The 6,331-nt window shown below is 37.4% G+C and overlaps 1 protein-coding gene across 1 annotated transcript in view; it reads left to right on the top strand.

Annotated features, from left to right (window-relative positions):
• The first annotated feature begins 1,488 nt into the window (after positions 1 to 1,488).
• The window catches only part of LOC138597911 (kelch-like protein 4), a 33,110-nt gene continuing 28,267 nt past the window's right edge, over positions 1,489 to 6,331 (top strand). The window contains exon 1 of the mRNA XM_069669468.1: positions 1,489 to 1,580. The gene's annotated coding sequence lies outside the window, so the exon portion shown is untranslated. The remainder of the gene's footprint in view (positions 1,581 to 6,331) is intronic.

The following is a 6,331-nucleotide window of genomic DNA, read 5'->3' as shown; positions in this document are numbered from 1 at the left end:
AGTTTTTAGTTTAGTAGTTAAGTAGTAGCATTTCTACTGCATTACTAAAATCACAGGTCGTAAAGGTAAAAAAAAAACAAAACACAAGTGCTAAAATTAAAGCGATGGCAGCATGTGACCTGGCAAAGTGATTGTGCTGATACCAAGCAGAAACAGGATTCTAATTTGGCTATTAAAACTTAACCAAATAGGGTTACCACATACAGATTGAAAAAAAATCATTCCCTTCTGAAGGGAACTATACAGCCTTACCTTTGTTGAGCCAGATATTCAAGTCGGGGGAAGCAGAGGAAACAGTCTACTTCTTACAGACCAAACTACATAAAATTATGAACATAAATGGCCTAATTGTTTTTAGTATTGTGTATAATTTACTTGCCTTTACATGTATAATATCATTATCAGGCTACCAAGCAATCAGCATCTTTGCCTTCTACATTAAGACAATGGCAAAAACAAGATTCAGGTAACACTAAATGTAGAACAGAGGCGAGAGGATCAACTTCACTCAATCAAATTTCTAAATTTCTGAAAAACTTGATGAAAAACATGTTTCATCCATCTTTGTGACATAGAGTGGACAATCACTATTCACACAACTGCAAAAGGTCAGTTGTCTGGAAAAGATAAATGGTAGTTATGTGATTGCGATTCAACAATCAAAGACTATCATTCAGCTGTGTCGCAGGCATAGAATATTCTAACGCTGCCAACAATGCAAAACACAATGCATGTTTTACTTTCTGCTTATTGCAAACGTTGAACATGGATGAATTCTCAGCTCTTTGCTCATATTTGGCTCAAATGTGGATTGTTGAAAGGGTTAAGGGTCAGTTTGGCCAAATAATAAATAAAACATTTAAAAGCCCCTTGACATGGCTGACCCTTGCAATTAAAGTTGCACGTGACTATGATACAGTATAGCCTTCTTGAAAGAACATGTTAAATATGCCACCTAGTGGCTGAATGATAATACACCACAACTGTTCAACATGGATAAACATTTTCCAAAACGTTTGACCTTTTTATAAGTGCTTAATTAATTCTGCACGTTTAATCAAACTCATAGATCCACACAAATCTGCATAATAATGCACCATAAAGCTTTGATTTTCTGTTATTTAATAATCTTTATTTGACAAAGTGTATGCAACACGCAATTATTGGCTAATTGTAGTAATAATGGATATCGAGGAGCTATTAAAGATCTTGGTCACATTAACACTAGTGTTACAGAGGCATGTTTGTAGGGTAAGGCCTTTATGAAAGCAGTGTTTTGCCTCAGTCACAGGATGTGATCCCAGTGTTCCTAGTTGGTTGAATGCAATTGTTGTAGAGCAGAGGAAGGAACTTATCAGCAGTTTCCTTTCAAAGAGGAAAGTGCCCCCTTCCTATCTAGAGAGGCGAACATTTTTGTACTGCAAGAGGGACGTAGGAGAAGAAAAAGTTGGAACCGTTCTGCACAGTCGTGATGTGTAAGTTATTGGATAACTTGCAGGTCGTCTTCAATGCTCATCCGTTATAGAAGATAATCGTACTGGTTGAATACTGAGGAGTAACACATTAAATCAATTTCTCAGGTAAGAAGAATGATTGCTGATGTTAGAAAACATTCTTTTTAAATGAACATTTATATTACTGCAGATGAGGGTATTGCAAGTAGGAGATAAGTAGCCTTCCTCAGATCAGTTCCAGTTGTTATGATGCATTCTGGTTAAGTTATGTCATTGCTTAAATTCAGGTGTGCCTGAAACAGTGCGTGCTACTGACTCATGAGATAACCTTGTCTGCTCGTTCAGCAGTAAATTTAACGCTAAATGTGATTTTCTCAACTTGTCCCTCTTTCCCTCCATGGTCACTGAAACGCTGCATCTCATGTCTCATGTGCCGGGGTAAAGGACATATTAGGTTGGGGATTTTACAGCAAAGAGTAAGACATTCTTATATTTAAAGGTAGTTTTTATATTGGATATACTGTGTGGGCATGAGTGTGTATGAGTATGTAGACTGAGCGAAGGTGAACATATAAGCACGTGTAGGTGCGTGTGGTTGTGTTTGTCATTATTTACTGAGCTACATGCGCTTGTTTGTGTTATGAATATGTAAAATGGTCAATCATATTTGAAATGTCACTGCCAAACACAGCATAAAATTGCCATGCAAGGCCTTTCCTTAGGCATTTAGTTGATATTTACCAGGATCTTGCAGTTGCAGATGGGGATGGAGGGTGTTCCCATTCATGTTCATATCCTGCATTTATCCGGAGTACTCCACAGTATTATCCTGTGAATATGATGTAAAATATACACACATATACAACTCCAGCAAGGCATTAATATAGTAGATAATCACCTTCTCTTATGGCATATCATTTAAATGACTACAAGTGACATTAAAGACATTTAACTTACAGTTTTGTTGCTAATGCAAGTAGAAAATGTGTACCTGTCCTGCCCACTACAATAACAGCCATCTAGGCATGTAGGTATGTTCAGTGAGGAGGCAGATGTTGGATGATAATGTGGTTTACCTCACCGCTCTGACATCTGACATCTCATGTGTCATGCCGAGTGCAGCCAGATGGTGTCCTTGACTCCTGCAAGAATAAAAGAGGTTACACAGTGTGATGGCTTGTTACTATACATTAGATCATATCTCACTTTAATGGGCCTGTATTTTTATGATATACCTAGACATTGAAGATGTGTGCATACTGACCTCAAAATCCCCCATTTATTCCGTGCAACAATAATAGTTTTAAATCAGTTGCCATGTTCTCGTACATAATGCTTTACATAAGGATACAATTGTATGTTCACAAGCATGTTTTAAAATACATTTTAGGGGGACTACTCCTTTCTCTACATTTCCTTTTTAAATAATGAAAATGTTTTATGAGGGTGGGACAAACTATGGATATCGCAATATATCGTCGTCCCGACTGGTGTGATGCAGTTATCATATTGCTGCCGCCAAATATCGATATTTAAATTTTTAAAAAATAAGCGCTCTGAACAGATCTCCCTGCCAATTTAAGTCACAGCATCATGTTTATATCAATTTGTATTAAAATCGGTGAAACTGACACCCAATTGCAGTGAATACATTAATTCTGCACTTCACCTTTTTTGGGGCGTTTTGCATTCTTAAGTTAATCAGATATCGTTATGTATCATTATATGATTGTCTTGCAATATATAAATCATCGCAGAATTGCTGTATTGTGATATTATCGTTATCGGGACCACATATCGTATCGTGAGTGACCCTGTGATTCCCATCCCTTATGTTTTATGTACAATACAGTACATATACACCTTTACTGGGAGTTCATTTAACGCTGCTTTCATATCATGTTGGATTCAAAAAGCTTTATTGTGTGGGCTGTATTGCATCCCTCTTGGGCCAAATAAAACGTATGATGACAAATGAGGAGAATTTCTCTGCGAAAACAAAAAGAGAGGCAATAGTTAAGTCACATTGCTTTCTGTTTTAATGAGTTGAGGTATACAACTAGTATGTTAGTATACAGTTAGTGTGGGATAACTACAAAACCAAGACACTACCTGTCATAGAATTAAACTCAGCATAGGGAAAAACAATGGCAACACTATCATAATAAAATTATCATTTACATTGCCATGCCTGTAGTAAAGTCCTTTCTGCTTGTAGACCAGCAGAGTGAGCAGAGTCACACCACAATTCACATGTAAACATAATGTAGTCGTTTTATTATGGCTCTTAATGTTGCTGGTTATAGCATCACATAGTGCACCATCATAAAAAATGTGTACATACAGCCAAAGGTCTTGTTGCTTGAAATTAATTGGAGATCATTCATTCAACAATGACATTAAAGATAATCACCATCTCTGTCGTGAAACTGTACATGTCAAAAGGTGAAGGTCTTAGGAACAGGAAACCAACATGGCTCCCTTTTTAGACAAAGGAAACCCCAGCAAATGGGTGCTGTGGTGGATACACAAGCTCACAGCATCCGTCTAAACTCTCTCAATTATCAGAATCCTCAGTAGGGACCAGTTGGCCTGCACTGCTCCTTTTGGGCTTAAAAATAACACAATACTATGTAAAATATTCTTATACTCAGAGAATGCTCTGATCAATTATTCAGTGTGTTTGAAGCTCATCCGTTCTGATTGTATCATTAGCATACACACTTGGATGTAAACAAAGGATGAACCTAACCCCTTATGCAGTCTTTCAATCTAAAACACATATTTCTTCTTCTTACTGTAGAAAATCACTGTCTCTGTAGTTATCATAATCTTTTTCTTTACTGTGGTGTTGTTTGGCATGAGTTAAAAGCACAAAGACTTCAAATTAACTGATCTGTTAAATTAAGCCAGAAAGACTATCCAGCTGAAACTCACTCACCATGCTTTTGACAAAAAAGGCACAAGCATTTGTAAGTGGAAAAAAAATCATTTTATCCTTGATCTTAACTATGTTATCAGAAAACAGTGCGTGGTAGACGTTTTAAACACCTTTTATGGGTCAGATCAATGCCTGTGGTAATGGTTTAGGTAGATACTAGTGGAAACAATAGCTGTTCCACTCTTCCAAACCTGCAGTGGGAGGCTGTGGAGGCGGATGAGAGATTGAACAATATATTTAAATCCTGCAGTTTGAGTGCCATTTCTCCTCTCACCTTTTAATGGAAGTGGATATTGGAAACAAGAACATAAAGGTTTAGTTCACTGCAATTCTGTGATGTCAGTAATAAAAATGATGTTAATAGGGAGCTCATGAGCAGAACATTAATATTGATTGAGTTATTTCAGACAAGCAAGCTGAATAAGAGCAGTATCGCAGCCTATTGGTGGTTGGTGTGTGTGTGTGTGTGTGTGTATTAAAAAAAAATAGTATGGGAATGTTTTGAACAGAAGATGTCTCCATGTCTCCTTAAAGGAAAAGTTCAACTGAAATCAAAAATCATTGAAATCTACGGAGCCCCTGAAGTCCCAAAGGGTAATATTTTTAAAGTTATTATCTTGTGGGAACAAGTTAATGTGTAGATAATTATCTTGTGAGCACAAGTTATTATATTGTGCAAATTTAGCAGTGATAATGATTACACTTGCCATCATTTGTCATTATTTGCCTCCATTTTGCCGGTAATTTGCTAATTTAATTATGTCAATAATGTTTATAATGTAGTATGTGTTATTATTATTAGCGTTACATGGCGACTGGCATTTTGTGTGTAACATGAGTGCCCTCTGCTAGAGCCCCTGCAGACATGAGGGATGGGCCCCATTTTGTGTCAGTATGTAATAAGCTCTGCTAAAACATTAAAGTAAGTTTGTTTTCTGGGTTAAAGTGCTATTCATCCACATGGTATGTTTGAGAGAAACTCCAAATTCAATATCAAACGCTTCTGTGAATGACACTGAGTCGCTGAGTAGGCTAACCACGTTATTATGCTTTGCTAGCTAAATGGTAGCTTCATCATTCATCTCCGTGGTGTAGCCCACTTACCCACAGTTAGCTAAATATATCGTTCTGTGTTTTAGCATTTTTACTACTACAAAGGTGGCTGTGAGAGACTTAATTTCTGACTGTCTTTATCAGAATAAACAGTGTTGGAGTCAAAAGTGATGTTTATGCCTGGTTCATAACACAATACAAGAGAGAGTAGGCCTACACAACTGCTACACAAACAAGTTATTATCTTGTGCGCACAAGATAATGACTTGTTCCCACAAGATAATAACTTGTGTGCACAAGATAAAATATATTACCTTTTGGGACTTCAGGGCCTCTGTAGCAAACCAACTACATGATATTTAAGTCTCTGCCCGATATAAAAACATGAATAAATTATTTTTGACAAGTCATTCTGATAGCCTTTGTGGGGAAATTACAACACCAAAGACATTTAAATAAAAAAATTATCGTTTTTGCACCCAAGCAAAAAATAACTGGAGTCTAAATAAAACAAAATGGATTAAAACAAGTGGTTTCTTTTCAAATCAATTCTTATGAAGCAGACGACATGAACTACAGTAACGTTAATGACGCCCTTTTCTGTGTAACGTTTACGTTGTCGACACTCTGCTATCGCTCTCACTGAGGAACCGTTGACGGATGTTTCGAGTGTACAGAGGACGAGGTGCTCACCGGCTGCGCATCCACTTCGTCGAGCCGAAACAAGGCTGCTGTTGTTGGTTCTGTGGAGCCGCGGGTGTGAGCACTCTATTCGTCACCGCCAGTACCGCCTGTAGTTGGACGTCTAAACAACTGTTTTGGGGTTTAGGCTTTTACTTTAACTGTGTTACTGACTGTTTGGCTAGCTAGCAAAGGTTGCTTG

Source organism: Semicossyphus pulcher, unplaced genomic scaffold, assembly GCF_022749685.1.
Source record: "Semicossyphus pulcher isolate SPU_LCO1_2020_fin unplaced genomic scaffold, fSemPul1.0.p SCAF_2, whole genome shotgun sequence".
NCBI classification, from domain to species: domain Eukaryota; kingdom Metazoa; phylum Chordata; class Actinopteri; order Labriformes; family Labridae; genus Semicossyphus; species Semicossyphus pulcher.
Note: the sequence above shows the minus strand (reverse complement) of the source record. Positions and strands in the feature narration are given on the sequence as shown.